General features: G+C 40.0%; 1 protein-coding gene across 12 annotated transcripts in view; it reads left to right on the forward strand.

Moving 5' to 3' along the window:
- TENM4 (teneurin transmembrane protein 4) overlaps positions 1-17705 on the forward strand; it is an 879437-nt gene that overhangs the window by 476774 nt on the left and 384958 nt on the right. For 10 of the 12 annotated variants that reach the window (XM_040544436.1, XM_040544433.1, XM_040544442.1 and 7 more), the window contains one exon: positions 7740-7837. The gene's annotated coding sequence lies outside the window, so the exon portion shown is untranslated. The remainder of the gene's footprint in view (positions 1-7739; positions 7838-17705) is intronic. The other 2 variants (XM_040544434.1, XM_040544432.1) reach the window with 1 other exon arrangement.

Consider the following 17705-nt stretch of genomic DNA (forward strand, 5'->3'; position numbering starts at 1 on the left):
GTAAACTTCTCAATGTCAGCTTACCTACCCACTGGCAAAAAACAGGGGCAGCAATTATCCTTCATTGCAAAGCATTTGAAGGGCTTTGGATTATATAGATCAGCATTGGATAAAGGGAAAGATTATTGCTTCCATTTAACAGCTTTAACGAAAAGTGTATTGATGGTAAGATTATGTTTTATTGTTGGTCAAGCCTGTGCTGAAAGACCTGAAGCATTTATAGGACAACAATTATAGAAACATCTGTTTTGAACTGGGAGACATACTGTGACACATTTCTAGGCAATAGAGGAATTCTTTCTTCTACATGGATATTTTTAATATACAGTTCAAATGGGCCAGAAGAAATGATTTTTAGCTATGAAAGGAATCCAGCAGAAAAAAAAAATATAAATAAATAAATAAATAAATAAATAGTATTTTTTGCCCAGAAAAAGCAGTAGCAGAAAAAATGATCCAGGGCCCAAGAAGATTTTTTTTTCACAGTACACCAGTAAAATATATTTTTTTTAGAGATTCCATTGCACAAAAGACATATTCTAATGCTTTGAATTTAACAATATGGATTATGAGCATTTTGAAGCAAATTTTGTGATAAGCTTTGAAGAAAGGTTTTATATGTGCAGGAAAACTGGTTTCTAAACTGCTTTTCCAGCCTTGATCAGAAGGGTATGTTAATTTTAAGCTCTGCAAGTATCTGACCAACTTCACTGTGAATGAGAAGCTGTTGCTTTTTGGTACAATTGCTCAGCCAACCTGAAATCTAAGTTCCGTGGATCAAATTGCCATAGCAGAAGCAATTGAAAATTAACATTGCTGCATTTCCACCCACTTAGATTGATGCAAAATGACCAGTTTGTCATTTTTCTAGCTGGCCAAATCTGGGAATTCTGCCCTCAAGTTCTGCTGACTTCATAAAATAAGTTATTTAACTCGCTTAATCTCATGGTCAAGTGTGATGTTTAGGTTAGTGTCATTACTGATATTACTGGTTAGCCTTTGTCAAGGCAGCATTGAAAGTAATGGCTGTAGGAGGAGATACTCATTTGCACTGTGAAAACACAGTTTGGGGTGGGACTCCTTGGTGATTAACTTGTGCAACTAAAAATTAGACAGCTGAGTGGGTCTAGATTGATAGTTCCTTAGCATCTAGTTGTATATGTAGATGTCTAAAGCTGAGATAGATCTGTGATGACCAAAGTATATGCAAGCAAATGAGACAGATATAACATGATTAAAGTAGAAGGTGAAGGCCAACTTTTTGCACAGAACGTATGTGGTTATCTTATGATAAGTAAGGAAGAAGAGCTTGGTACACAAAGGACACAAGATAACAATTCTCTGATGAACATTAAAAAGTAATTCTGCGGAAAATCAACAGGACACATTTCACATCCTTTACTTCTGCTACCATTTCCCAGAAATCCAATTTTTCACATGAAATTATTACATATTGAGAAAATTATCTTAATTCTGAGAAGCCTCCACTGTGTATCCTTTTCCAACATCCTCTATAAATGTAGTCCTGCAAATGACTAAAAACCAGCCTCACGCTTCTTAAAATAAAAATAAAATAAAATAAAATAAAATAAAATAAAATAAAATAAAATAAAATAAAATAAGAAAAAAAGAAAAAGAAATAGATAATAGCAGAGATAAAATACTGTAATATGGCCCTTCTGACACAATTGGAACAGATTGGGATATGTAAAACACTCGCTCCACTGGGATCCATCCTGGCTGTTGAGGTTCAAAACTGACTTGATGTGTGGGCTAAAAAGAAGAGGTGCTTTGGGAAAGGGCAGCTCTCTGGGCTTAACTGTGCCTGCAGATCCTTCCCTATGATGGCTCAGCCTGCACTCTCCACCCTCTCCCTCGTTTTCTTTTAATCTAAAAGAGGGATGGATCACAACCCTTAACTCTTTCCCAACAGAATTTTTGTATGGGGATGATGGTCCCTCCAAGTTAATCTCATCACTTGCTATGGACTGTTTTAAAAAGATCTCCTGTGCTGGCTTTTCTGTGTATTTCTAGCCAAGGACTGATTGTGTGGATGATGATTGCGAAGATAATTGCAATTTGTTTTGCCGATGACATGCTGTCAGTGTGTGGCAATGAAACGTTAGGCAAAAGCCAAAAAATATTTCTACACAGGGCATCAGTTTGGTGTGAAAAGAGAAGATGTGCAGGTCTGGAGCATGTTGGAAGTGGTGGCTGGGCTTCAGTCACTGCAAAGGAATATGCTGACTTAAAGATATCCTTTGACTTTGCTGAACCGAACAAGACTCTCTTCTGCTTTTATTTGATGCTTTTTGGAACATGCCTATGATCTCCAAATACATCAGACATGTCTTTCCATTCTCTGTGGGGGATCAAAATAATGAGGGGTTGTCCTGTAAGCTGGGCTTCATTTGGGAGGATGATTTTCCACTCATTTCCACAGGCTCCGTCTCCACTTTCTGCCTGACTCTGCCTAGCTGCTGTGCTACACAGCAAATCCCCAGAAATCATTTAAAGCTGAGGGTGATAATGGAAAAAGAGATGGAGAGAAATGTGCAGCACAGAGGCAATCAGAAGCAGCAGTGACCAGTTTATGTATGTATGTATTTATTTAATCCTGGTCGTAAGTGCCTCCAATTCATCAGTTTGTCCCCATTCAGCCACGGTGCTCTGAGGGAACGCTTGACTTCAGGTACATATCGAAGCTCTGCTGAGTTCAGTGAAACTTAAACATGTGTGTGATGGTAAATGTTTCCTAAAATCATTATTTAGGGATGGGCTGGATGAGAGAATATCTCGAAGTGCTTTGCAGGACGCTCTACCACCAACTCAACTGGTCCAGAGATGGGACTAACGTGGTTCTCTCTGGAACCTCAAGGTTATTCTGTGTGTCCTTGGTGAAGGCACATCCATGGCCTCCTTCTCTCGCCCTCCCAGCAGCAGCCAAGCCGTCTGTGACCATTTCTTGTGCTGTTGAGGATGGCCTTAATTAGTGCTATCCCAGGGGGAAAGGTGTCTTACACGGTAGACACCATTTCATTAGGAATTCATTTGGTACTACAGCAATTCAGGGGCATCTCACCTGCTGTGGGTTAATTCAGGATGGACCAAAGCAGCAGATTAAACTGGGAAAAGCTCTGCTAATTCCAGTGCTGAACACTGGCTAGACCCCTCAGTTGCTGATTGAATATATGATATGTTTGGAAATAACATATATATAGAAAAAAAAAAAAAAAAAAAAAAAGAGCAAACATCCCAAAATGATACAACCATCAAAAGTCTGGATTAAAGAGCACAGGTGGCAAGAAATTGTTCTCTCCTTGTGTGTGGTCCCTGGTACAGATGCCTTGTTTTCACAACACTGATAATGAAAGCCTTTTTACTTTTGGATGCTCTGTAGGATAGTGTAATACATCAAAATAAATCATTCCATCCTATGCCTGTTACACAAGTAAGCTGATGCCCCAAATGTCAAGGTGCTCACTTCGATTAATCAATGAATATTGCCAATTTTGCTAACAATGTTGAGGATAGGAATGGTAGTGAAGAGGGAAATGCTGGCTTGATGCAAAGATATAGAGATTTTTTTTTAAATGATATGTTTTTGTAGATTTAGAGATAATACTCTTTCAAGAAAGAAGACATTTCCATGGTATATCTGAAGTGATGTAGATCTTTATGTACTTAAGGAAAAATGAGACTTTTAGTATTAAATCAGTCAGCTGGATCTGCGCTTTAGTAGAGAAACAGCATTTTTTCCCCAAATTTTAGTGTATTAAATGAATTCAATAATCATCATATTTGAAAAGACATTCATTTCAACTGCTGTGAAAAAAAAAAAAAAAAGCTTCTGATCAAATCAAGAGCATTAGCTTCAAGGCCACCCTTCTTCCTACGAGACAGGAAGTATCTGCGTGATAAATTAACTATGGGTGAATGCGAAGTCTTTAATGAGAAAAACCATGCTCTGTTGAATTCAGCCTTTCATGTGAAAGATGTTTGGGACCTTACTGAAAAGAATGTGTTAATCAAGAGAAAAGCATAATTACTGTCTTGTCAACAGACACAAATGGGAAAGCCTGGTGTAAATGAGGTTGAAATTAACTCCAAAAAAATACACAGAAAAAGAGTTTTTCTGTAAGGTTTTTGGAAAGCTTGCCTTACACTGCACGGTGATTTACGACAATTGGAATCTCACTATTTCTATAATTAATATTGCTGGATGCTTCCTATTCAGAGGAATGTTAATCATAATAATGCAAATGGAAGTATTATTGCAGCTATGCCTCACTCAGAGTTCATATTTCATATTGAGCCAAAGGTTCAATATTCAGCATCCTTCTCAATGGAGCATTCACATTGTATGGATAGATGTATGTGCACCAAAGGTAAAATAACTGAATTAATATAAACCAGAATAATATGTCTGGCACAGACCTTCCCATTTTCCCATTTTACTGTAAGGTCCTGATTTTTCAGGCTTTTTAAACCAATAATAAATTATTGCAATGCACGCTAATTGCACCTCACTGAAGTTGTGTGTAGTATAAATTGCTCTGGCGATGGACTTAGATTTAGTTTCTTGTGCTTATTTTTAGCAAGTCAAAGGCAATTCATTTCCAGCTGGGCACGTTTAAAAGTTTATAGCGAAAAAATGTGTAATTACTTCCTAATATGAGAAGAATATTGGTAACAAACTTTTTGTACTACGTGTCTTTTAGCACAAAATATATTAATGAAAAAGGCAGAAGTAATAGCACATATTAATTTTGACATATGTTTAAAAAATATGATGAATATTTGTAAATTTTGCTCCTGTGAATACTTTCCAAATTTTCTTTGTAATGTTTTCTAATTCCCTCTACACTCCCTTACGTCATTTCTTAGCTCATGACTGGTTTCTTTATGACTGCTGATGCTCCTGGAAATATATGATCATTTTCCTTTTTCCTTCTTCTTTTTGTGCATGTGTGTGTGTGTTTTGTTTTGTTTTGTTTTTCATGAGTATTAATTGGTGATGGGGTGGGAAGCAAGAGAATGATCATCATCAATTTTTTAATACTGCTGGCTTTTATTAAAAACACATAAACATGAAGTTTCTGAGAATATTTTACTGTTGATTCAGAAGCATTAACTAACCTTTCACAAAGTAAACAATCCAAGTAAATTAAGACCATACTGCAAATGCTTTTCCTAGCCCTTTTCTCTGTAGCAGAGAAGTGCTTTTTATTTTCTTCTGGAAGGAATATAACTATCATATTAAAGCTGTCACATCATGTGACAGTAAAGGAAGCTGTGCAGACGGATAGGGTGAGAACCTATATTTTGGGGAACAGAAAATTGCAGTAATATGGCAGTGACTGGAGCATAAATGTCCATGACATGAGTATCATTTTGTTGGGTAAGGAGAACAGTTCTTAACAAGGGAAAATATTTTAAACGTTGAAGATCTGGGTTCAAATCCAACACAAATTTCCTGTAAAACATGAGTTTTAGTCCAGGTTTTCAGAAACACCTCAGCACCCAGCTGAGAGAGGAGGTGCCCAAATAACTTTCAGGACCAAATCTTAAAGATTATGGCTGTATGTCTTATTCTATAACCTGTGGTCTGGATTAAGGGTTTACCTAGGTACCTGATGTTCAAATTTTTGGCATTGTCTTGCATCTTGCCTTGCTCAGTCTTTCAAAATATGATTTGGAGAGTGGTACAGATATGTAGATATAGTTATTTAAACACAGAGAGAAGAGATGAACTCACTTAGATATTGCAGTTGACAGGTTATCCCAGAATATGCAGGCAGTTATGGCACAGTAACTTCCACAAGAGAGGTGTAGGTGCAAAAGCAACTTTAACCTCTTACTTTGTAACCACAGCTGTTAAAGGAGCACAGCCAACCTCCTTATTCTCTCTGTGCTAGAAGATATTGACAAAAGTAGTAATAATAGCACTTCTCTACCTTGATGAGAAGTTTGAAAATACACATATTTAAATAATGAGAAGCGTAGATATTATGGTGGTGAGGGACCATATATGTACCAGAGTCCTGAGAAGGAACAATTTATTCTCACCTCCTCATCATTTTCAGATCTCTCAGAAAAACATTCTGGTGGGTGATGACCTTTTCTGGTTTTGTTTTCCTTCTCATTGAAGTGAACGTCAGCAAGAGAGGAGATTCATAAAATTAATTCAGATTGGCTTAGATAAGGACCCTGTGATGTTGATTAAAAACCATCCACAGGGCCATTAGCAAAGTGAGATAATAAATGAAAATGTATTGCATTGCATGAGTTTTCTAGTGGGGGAACATCAGTGAGCAGTTTTGAGTCCAGTCGTCTTTAAACATCTTCATTCATTAGCCAAAAGACAGGAAAAGGGTATGTGTTAATTAGAATCACAGATGATCCAAATTGGGAGGTATTGCATAAATCAGTGAAGATAGATTAGAAACCTTAAGCAGGAAATGACAAAATGAGATGCAGCTTTGAAAAATGCATGTTGGGGAGAAATAATCTGTACCAGGACACAATCAGCAGTGAGGAGGGTTGTTCAAGAAGAGAATTAATGGGAGGAAACTGAAGGATGTGGCCTATGGAGTAAAGGGCAATCTAACAGCGCAGCTATTTAAAGGCAACCTTTGCACCTTTTCAGTGGAGAGCTTGGATTCAAAATTCATTTACAATTGGCAAGATTAAAAGGTCAATGTAGTTTTGGACCGTATATGCAGAAACAGGTTGCCAAAGAAAGACACGAAAGCCCACCTCTATAATAGCCTGCTACCACATCATTCATGCATATTAATTTTAATCTTCTTCCAATTCTGAAAGACTCTGTGCACTAGAATACATGAAAAATGGATTCATATCAAGCAAAATGGGTAGCCTGGGAAAGCTGCTGGCCCTCACAAACGTGGCTTTTGATGAAACCACCCCCATCAAGCTACCACAGACTCTTGTCCACCCCCTCAGTCCCCATGGGACTGTGTCACCCTGAGACAAGGAGAGGAGAGGGGGCATGAGGCTAATCAGGTAACGACAGATAGAAGAGAAGAGCAGAGCCCTGGTGCTGCACTGCAAATGCATTAGTGTGGGCCAGCTTCCAAGGGTGCCACTTTCTTTGAACCTCCTGCTTGTGGCAGGGCATATTTTTCACACAGGAGTCATTACTTTTAAGCTGGGGCTCTTCAACACCACAAGCAGCTCAGATAAGACAAAACTTACTGATGTGAGTGGAAACGATGAGAAGCTTTTGTCTGGAACCTTACTCATTTCACTTTAACAGGGGTAATAGATTTAAGGAAGGAAATTTTTTGGGTGATTACGTAAATAAAAAATAATAAAAAAAAATCTTTCACCTTCTGAGGACTGTAAAACCACATAGAACAGGAAAGGAACAATCACCATGTTACTCAGAAACCCTTGAAACTACAATAGAGGAACTGGTAAATTACTCCCTTGGCAAAGGGGTGGATATTTGCACAGTTAGCCAAGGACAGGCATTTAATTCTAAGTGCTGTACAGAAAGCCTTAGTTTGTATTTGACAAATACATTTATTTCCATGGAATGAATAAGAATAACCCAGTACAGTGCTGATGTGACATTGCACTAGGAATCATGAATTTATAGGTGACTGTTTTATGTGCCCTAACTATAAGAAGTTGTTTTAATTCATTCATCATAGCAAGTTTAAAAAAAAACAACTGATTTTTGTTTGTTTGTTTGTTTGTTTGTCTTTTGACAGGTAGACTGAGAATAACACATGTCCAGGTTAAAACTGTATCCTACAAGAAGTATTTGATGGATTATTCCTAGACATTTCTAAGAAGGTAAATACAAAAAGTGAGTACTAATCCCGGTATCTGGGGTGCTTTAATTATGTTTTGTTATTATGACAGTTGTAATGTTTCTTGAACAGATTTCTCTGATTGGAGTCATGAAAAATTTCACTGATTTCTTTAGAATATATCTACTATTGTTCTGAGTTTAGCATTATTATCTGATGTTGATAATTTTCATTAATGTCAAACTTGTGAGTCCCTTTCAAGGAGTCATTTTTTCATAAAAATCTGTGCTACTCACTATAGAACATAGAATCGTATGGGCATGTGACAGGATGGTGGCATTGTCCTCTCTGATGGAGAAGGAAGGTTGCTTGTGCTCATGGCTAGGACTCCTCAAACTGAAAGAAAGCAACATTACAGCTGCTGAGCACACACACAAAAGAAAGGAGAAGGTAGAGAAACAGAACCATGAATCAAGAATTAAAGAATATTTGAGGTTGGCAGAGACTTCTGGAGATTGTCTAGTCCAATCACCTGCTCAAAGCAGTGTTACCTACAGAAAGTCACTGAGGGTTGTGTCCAGCTGGGTCTTGAATATCTCTAAGAATGAGGAATCCACAACGTCTATGGGCAACCTGCTCCAGTGTTTGACTGCTTCCCTGTAAGTAGTTTTTCCACTGTTCAGATGGAATTTCCCGTATTCCAGTTTGTGTCGATTGCCTCTTGTCTAGTCACTGGGCACAACTAAGAAACATCTGGCTCCATCCTTTTTAACCCCTTCCCGCATCAGCTCTCATGCACATTCATAAAATCTGAGATTTTTCTCCTAGGGACTAAACAGCTCCAACTTGCTTAGCCCCTCCTCAAAAGAGATGCTCGAGTCCCTTAAATGTCATTGTAAACCTCCATTTTACTTGATCCATTATGTCCATGACTCTCTTACACTGGAGAAGCTAGAAAGGGACCCAGCACTCCCGATATGACCTCACCAGTGCTGAGCAGAGGGGATGGATCACCTCCCTCAACATGCTGCCAATGCTCTGCCTAGTGCAGACCAGGAAGCTGATGGTCTTCTTTGCTTCAAGAACACATATCTGGCTCATGGTCAGCTTGCCAGGTCCTTTTCTGGCAAGTTGCTTTCCAGTTGGTTGGTCCCAGCCTGTGGTGGTACCTGGGGTTACTCTTCCCCATGGGCACAACTTGACATTTTCCCTGGTTGAGCTTCAGGAGGTTCCTGTGGGCCCATTTCTTCATCCTGTTGAGGTCCCTCTGACTGGCAGCACAGCCCACAGATGTATCAGCCACTCTTCTCAGTTTTTCATCCCCTGGAAAACTTGTGGGTTCAGTCTGCCTCATCCAGGTCATTGCTGTGAGAATTTAATATATTGGATGCAGTATCACCCCCTGGGGTATGTCACCAGTGAGCAGCCTGAAGCTGGGCTTTGTGCTGCTAGTCACAACCCTTTGAGGATGGCAGTTCAGGTAATTTTCAGTCCAACTCACTGTCCATTTATCTGGACCATACTTCATCAGTTTATCTATGGGGATGTTATGGGAGACAGCATCAACGCATTATTAAAGTCAAGATAAACACCATCTACTACTCTCCCCTCATCCACTGAGTCATTCATCTTCCTGCAGGTTAGCTAAGCATGACTCCCCCTTCATAAATCCATTCTGACTACTCCTAATCACTCTCTTGTCCTTTATATGCTTAGAAATTATGTCCAGGATTATTTGCTCCATCACCCTGGGGAGGTGACCAAGATGAGGCTGACCAGTCCTTGGTTCCCTGAATCCTCCTTTTTCCACTCCCTGAAAATAGGAATTACAGTCCTCAGAAACCTTCCTTAGTTCTCCCAAACTTGAGAGGAGAGGAAGAAGAGAGCTTTTAACTGGCTGTTTTGGAATCATTGTCTTTAGCTGAAAAGTCTGTGTTTTGGGACTTTGAAAGGACAAGAGGACAAAGAGAATTGTTGGAGGGAATGGGACAAAACGGGGTAAATGGGAGGTTCAAGAAGAGACTAAGAAGAAGGTGTTGCAACTCATATTAAAGAGTAGGACAAGGCAATCAGAGAATAGGAATGGAAAGGGAGGCATAAGGGGAGTCTTGTTATATTAGACAGCTTTCTCATGAAAGAAACTGGTAAGATCCTGTACAGAGAGTGTGGAGGAGACAGAAGGAATGAGGGTCCCCAAGGACAGGGTCAAGATGGAACAAATTTTTCAGAAATTGGAGTTTAGGCTGGAAAACAAGAGTGGATTTTAAGTGGGAATTAGAATGGAAGGAAAGAATGAATTAGCGGTGGGGAAAGATGGCCTGATCAGATTTCCCCCCAAGGATGCTTCAGCTCATGAGAGAAATAGCCAGGTGTGTGGATATTTGGGTAATGGATACCGAGACCTAAAATAAGAGCCCAGTAATCCAGTCTTCCTGTTCAGGCAGTGGGAGAGCACTGCATCTCTTTAAAATATGTAGTCCATTCAGCACAGGAATTGCTCATAGAGAAGTGGCTCCCTCTCTTTCCTTGTAAACTACTGTCTGGGGCAACCAGGTGCTGAATTATGCATGGCCATTGTTCAAAACTAGAAGGGATGAATACAGGAATTAACATCCCTAACCCTTATTTCTCATCTGTGATATGGGGTCAAAGTTTCTCTTTGATACCTATCTTTTTATTCAGGTTTTAAGAGCTTTTCATGTGGAAGGTGTACAAACAGTATCTAGCACTACAAATGAGGGCTGGGACATCTACAGGCTTCTGCCATATGCAGAAGCAGAATGTTCACCTTACCTGGAAAGTCTTGGTATGGATGGAGAAAATCAGAGAATAGAATAATAGAATCATTAAGGTTGGAAAAGACCTCCAAAATCACCTGGTCCAACCATCCCCCTACCACCATTACCCACTAAACCATGTCCCTAAGCACCACATCCAACCTTTCCTTGAAAGTCTGTTAATAAAAACAATTACAAGTATGGTGAAAGAAGTTCTAAAACTCTTAATCCTGAATATAAAATTATATTGAAATGATATCAATGCAGAACTATATTGACTAGCAAAATGAAAAGGGAGTGGTTAGTGAACACCTGTGCTTTAATCACCAGCTCTTTACAAATACTGACATAAATAATAGCAGGCAGTTCCCAAAACATGATAACTCTGCCTGCAGGTTATGTCTGGGAGTGCGTATTTGTTTACTCTCTGGGGAGGAACCAGTTTCTTCTGTATGGAATTAGATTGTTTCTCTCCGTAATAACAATGATCACTATGAATTAGTTGAGAATTCAGAGCCTGCCTCCTATGTATGTAGGGCTGATATATATGCATATCTAGCCTACTCAAGTGAATTTTATAGTGGGTTGGGGTTTAGGTTGATTGGAAGTACTGGGGCTAGCATGAGCTGAAAAGAATCTGTAGCCAGCATTCACAAAGTTGAGTCTTGAGTACGATATCACTCCAGAAGAGAGACTATGCATCAAAAGAAAAAAGACAGTGTGAAAAATTAACAGAAAAATCAGTGTTTTCAAAGTCAGTTCCATGTTACATGGTAACAATAGAATGAGGTGACAGCCTGCAGCAAACTGAATTCAGAGAGGAAAGGGAGAGGAAATCTTTAAAATAAAACTTCCCAAATTGCTGGGAGTCACTGAACATAACAAACTGTTTATAAATGGATATGTAAGTTCACAGGACATATCTAGATTTTCTTTATTGAAGGTGAATTATTGTCAGCATAATCAGAAGAATAATTTAAAAAAAATGTTACTCATTTTTACTTACTTTGATGTATTTAATAACCTTGTTGCTGCCAGCTGATCTGGTTGGTGACAAAAGATCAGAGGGTGAGTAAACAGACCCCAAATCAATTATTTTCTGTGGAATCACAGCATTTTTTCCTAGTTATGTCCAGCTGGGCAGTGAAGCCACCCATGCCAGCTATGTGGCAATCAGGTCAACCTCAGGGAGCCAGTCCATAACCCCCAGGAGGTACACCATGCTGTTTGTTGGTCCAGTTCCTTGCTGAGCAGAATTCAGCTGAACTGAGCTGGCAAAGGGCAATGCACACAGAAAATGGGTACAAGAAGTACAAATAATAGGTGCTATTATTTCACTGTCTCAGTAAAAGGAATAAAATGCCTCGGGGTAGGTAGAGTATTTCTCAGGGTGCTTTTCAGCCAACATCTTTGCTTTGGAGCAGTAAACATTGATCTGAAAACAGGCTGATTCCCAGAGTTGCTGCTCAGCTGCAGCTCTTGAAGGCAACTGAGGTTCATTGCTGAACGTCAGACTATTTTTACTCAGGTGAGGAAAGATGTTATTAGCTGGTTGGCATTAGGTTCCCCAACTTGAAAAGACTTACTGTTGTTGTTGGCTTTCATGCCATTGTACTGCATCCTGTGCACTCTTCTCTTCTCCCATCTATTTTCCTATCACACCACAAAGCAACCTGCATGTATTTTGGCATGTTTACAAACAAACTCTTTTTATGAATATAAGTTTTTGGGAAAAAAAAAAATCATAGAAAAATGCCTTTTGGACAGCTAATTAGGAACTGTTGTGTAATGTGTACATCTCATCTAATTTTCTTAAGTCTCCTGTTTTCTTAGCCTTGATCTACCTGTCACAGGATCCACATGGTATATTTTCTCATTTACATTATAAATCCAAGATAAGCGCCCTTGCCAAGTATTATAAATGTATATCTATTTACACAGCAGCTAACATGTTGGGCTAGTGATGCACTTGAAGCCTCCAGGTGCTACAGATATAAAGATGTTATATAATAATAGGGAGCAGCTCATTCTCCTACAAGGCATCTTGTTTCAACCCACAATACAGAGAGACATTCATTAAAAAGGTTCCATTCATTTAAATCAATCTGTCATGCAATGTTAATTAAGCATTAATTGATACTTATTTCTCTAAGGCACCAGATCATCATTTCTCTTGAATAACCCCTGAAGTTTGGCTCACAATACTGGAGGAAGAATGGAATGGGCTTGTCTTTGTGACTACTAGAGGCATCATTTATTTATTTGTGCATTCATTCACTTATTCATTTTTGCTCTCAAGTGCATCAGTCTCCATAATCCCCTCCCCTCCCATTATTTGCCAAAGGAGGAACTGGAAAAACAATAGAAAGGATGTAATTAGTAACTTGGCTGTGGGGTGCATGGAAGGGTGGGTATAGAAACCAGTATGAAATCAGAAATTTAAAATGAGAACTCTTTGTATGCTGTCAGTCAATCATTTTCTCCCTGTTTAGATTTGCAAGTGAATTGCAGCTGTATTTCTTGGACATATCAGCATTTGTTTTTCTTTTGGTGTGTTGCAGGAAGCTATTTTCAGCTTAGGCTTCATCCCTCCTGTTGTGACACGCAGGAGATGTGACCTCACACCCTCTACAGAACTGATACACAACAGCGATGCCATAACAAAGCTCCCATCATTACACTGTTTGGAAAAAGATGTAACTTCATGGCAGTGGAACTGCCTTTAGCTGTGAGCATGGAGTATCTCAAAGAAATCTTCCCCTGGGGATACTTATTGCTCATCCCCTTGTAGGTTTAATAACATACCATAATACCATAGCATCTTCCCTCTGAAAACCGCGTGCTGTTTGGAAAGCATTAATGACATTATGCTTAACCCACAGCCTGCGCACCACAACACCATTTACACATACCACCCACCTCCACCAACAGGCAGATTCATCCAGACGCTCTAAGCACGGTTTTGTTGCTTTCAGGATCTTTTCAAGCTTCTTGCAGGGTTTCCTTATGTATCTCTGCATGATCCTACAAGAAACATTACAGATAGATCTAATAGTGCCAACTTTGCTATGGGCCCCAGTGGGAACCATGCACCCAGGGATTTTCAGCCCCTCTACTTTTCACTCATTTGTGTTGGCTGAGTTAACTTCATCCAGTTTGTGGTGAAGTTTTCAAATGCCCAGGCTATACTTGTTTTAATTTACAGATCCTAATTAGATGTTGACTGATAGGGCGGGAGGATGGTGATAAAAGGGAGTGAAGTTTGCTTTGGGGCATGCAAGCATCAGTTACCATTCTGCAAGAGAGCTCAAAATGTTTCTGTAGGAAAAGGCAGAGCTCTTTCATTTAATTGTAATGCTAATTTTTCAATTGTGTATGATGCTATCCTTGACTCTGCTGCTGGGGAACTTTGGTTTTTGCATGTTTTTTTTCATTGGGGTTAAAAATGCACTGCATATCATAAGGCAAAACAAATGGGAAGGTGAGTAGGGGTATTCATCTCTCACGCAACAGGATAACCCAAAACACAGTAGTGTGGAGAAATAAATGAAAGGGAGGTATAGGATCTGTCTTCACCTGCTACTAGAAAGCACCCTTGAGTACTGCTGCTACAAAACTGTTCAACATGTATTTAGCTCCTGTGAAGAGTCCTATTAAGTCTTAACATGAAGGACAGGATGAAATAAGGAAGGCAATTTTAAATATGTGTCAACAGGTAGTACTCTTCTTCTGACTAGGTTTTGTAATAAAAAGCGTAGTATTGCTAGTAATAATAATTAACAATCATGAATCTGGTAAGGTGCATGTGCCTTTGAAGTAGAGGAGTTACTTTTTTCACTGTATTGCTAAATAAGGGTAGCTTATTTTTCTGCAGTGGATGGCCAGAAGTTATGACTTTCATCTGGTGTAGCCACAGAAGCTTGTTCTTTATTTTAACACATTTAACCTGTTAGTATGAAGAGGCAGTCTGAGTCAGCTAAAAGCACTATCCTGAAAACTTACTATTAGCAGTGTATTAACCCAACGTGGCCTCGTTGGGAATGATAAGTAGATTAGATTGTGATGCGGAGATCAGCAACTCTGAAATACTGCTCAGCTCTGAAAAGACAAACAGCAGTATGCCATAGCTTTTGCAAAGATCTTCCATATCTAAGTGAAACAAGAAATACAAGTGCCTCTGACATCATCAACCCAGGTATAGAAAATCCAAAGCCTGGACAAATGTTTTTTTCTGAGCTGGACGTCTGACTTGTGCAGATTTGTTCATCTCTGCATAATGGAAACAATTTGTTTTCTCCAAGGATTTCTAACAATAAGGTGTTTGTGGGGAGGAGGATGCATGTCTAAGGCATGCACTCAGATTTGCAGAGCATTCAGCATTCATTTCTTGGAAAAACAAAAATTATCTTGGCCTGCCTCATGCAGAGTTGTTGCCCTGTTTAAGGCAAACACACAATTCACCTGCTATCCTCAATTTTCAGTCTGTGCTGGGGAATTGTCACTTTTAAGTGTAATTACCAGGCACTAAGGAGTCCTTTTCTGTCAGCCGTTCAATGACAGAACAGGGGAGGCTATCCTTGAAACTTCTTCAACAGGCAAATTTGGAATATTCTGCTTGTTTTTACGAGACCTTAATATAGATTGGAATGGAATGGAGTAGAGTAGAGCAGAGCAGAGTAGAATTGTTCAGTTTGAAGGGGCCTACAAAGATCATCAAATCCAACTGCCTGACGACTTCAGGGCTAACCAAAGTTCATCCATATTGGACCGTGTGCAATAAAAGTACAGCTGTGTTGGGCAGTGCTCAGTTGCAGGATTTGCTCCAAGTGGCATTCCCAGTAAGACAGCCACACTGAAAAGGATGCGTGTGAGATGTCCTTTCTGTCTATAAAATATCATAGAAGCAGAGAAAGGTTTGGGTTGGAAGGGACCTTAAAGATCATCTAATTCCAACCCCCTGCCATGGGCAGAGACACCTCCTCCCAGCCCGGGCTGCCCCCAGCCCCACCCAGCCTGACCGCCCCCAGCCCCACCCAGCCTGGCCTTGAGCACTGCCAGGGCTGGGGCACCCCCAGGTCCTGTGGGCAGCCTGGGCCAGGGCCTCACCACCCACATGGGTGGGACTTTCCTCCTTATATCTAATCTAAACCTACCCTCTTTTAGTTTAAAGCCATTACCCCTTGTCCTTTGGGCTTGGGATTGCCCCAGCCCAGGTGCAGGACGTCGCACTTGGCCTTGGTGAATCTCATGAGGCTCACACAGCCCCACCTCTCAGGCCTCTCCAGGTCCTTCTGGATGCCATCCCTTCCCTCCAGTGTGCTGACCGCACCACACAGCATGGTGTCATGAGCAAACCTGCTGAGGGTGTTCTCAATCCCCTCTGACCATGCCACTGTGAAATATGTGACCTGCAGCCATAGTTGGTGGCCCTGGTGAGGTGAAAGGACGTTTTAGCACGTCTGCACACATGCTTACACAGTAGGCCATCCATGACTCTGAGTCTAAGGATCCAGTTTCAGCCTGTAGTTTACCATGTTTCTTTTTTTTTCTTTTTTTTTCTTTTTTTTTTTTCTTTTTTGCATTTTAATGGTGTGACATTTGCCTGGGAAAACATTTGCAGCAATAAATCTCATCAAAATCTCAACCAGAATCTCATCTATTGCCTGACATTAATTTTGATCCTTTCCATCACAATTGTCTCCCTGCAGGTTTCATCTTTGTGCTGGGAGATGGGGATTTGCTCAGCCTACTCCATCACTCTCCAAGCAGTCTCTAAGTGTTAAATGACTGGAGGGCACTGAAAAAAAATATATATATATATATATATATATATATATATATAAGTTAAATGCAGTGGAATAATTTCCACCTTGTTCCACCTTGCTTAAACCACTCTGATTCCTTTAACCAATTCCTTGGCAGTCTGTCAGCACATTTACCCCAACATCAGAAGCTCCCAAAATCTCATTGACAGGTGTGTAATTGGTGCTGTTTTACCTGTTTGAAATTGCCCTGCATAAAGAGTCTGCAGAGCCACCTTTGTTCCAGCTTGCCCTTGGAAAGGGCATCATCCCTCTCCCTCCTATTGCGCTTGCCAGCCATGGCAAAAGCAACAAGCATGCATGCAATGAGAGAAACAAAAAACACATATTCAGTGGTGTTGTCTTCTGTTTGGGCAGGAATCTTGCATAGCTACAGCACCAAGCCTTCCAGGGAAGAAAGCAGGCTGGAGATCTGCTTGGGAGGCCAAAGAGCTAATGGCATCCTCAAAACAATCCTACTGGGCATTACTCTGTTAATTTGCTTTGGAAATGAGCTCAGTTAGCCAAGCCTGACTATAAAACTGCATATCTTAAAAACATTAACATTCAGGTTTGTTGACAATACCTTGGGGCAGCAGACAAACACCCCTGGGGCACCTTTAAGAGGAGTATTCTGCTCTCAGCCTTGGCACACTGGGTTTCTCCTCACCAAAATTCTGTGATTCTAAAATGTCAGCTGGACTTGCCACACATGAAAACAATGAAGTAGAACATCCCAAAAGAAAAGAAAAGACAAAAAAGTTAGCTTATTTGTTTGTTTCCCTGTTCAATTCTGTAAAGCCTGTGGTTACATCCAAGGGGAAAATTAAGGAATACAATGGGGACACATACCACTTCATGATGGCATGACTTGCTGAAGTGATAAAATGCATGACGTTTCCTGACACATGCATATTCTTAGTAGCTGATGATGAGACAGGATGAGTGGAGTGCAAATGTTTGCTATCTTGGGGATGGCTTCTGATACGGAAGGTATGCAGAGCTGTCTTTGAAGTCTGTAATAGCCAGGCACATATGTAACTGGGATCAGCAGTGGTTGTTCATTCTCCAAGGACACCTCAAAGATTGCGTAAAAAATATATATATATATATATATATATATATATATATATACTCCTAAGCATGATGTCATTGGAACCCTCTCCAACATTTGGCCATCACAGAGTGCCAAAGGTCCATGTGGATGAAGGGCTGCAGGAACTTGTTCAATGGCCTTAGGTTATTCAATATTCAGCAGCAGGACATGAATTTGGGAGGTGATATCTGGTCACCAATTCAAAAAAAAAAGGATCTTTTCATTTCCCCTGCGATGTTTTTTCGTGGTC

Source organism: Cygnus olor, chromosome 1 (genome assembly GCF_009769625.2).
Source record: "Cygnus olor isolate bCygOlo1 chromosome 1, bCygOlo1.pri.v2, whole genome shotgun sequence".
Taxonomy (NCBI): Eukaryota; Metazoa; Chordata; class Aves; order Anseriformes; family Anatidae; genus Cygnus; species Cygnus olor.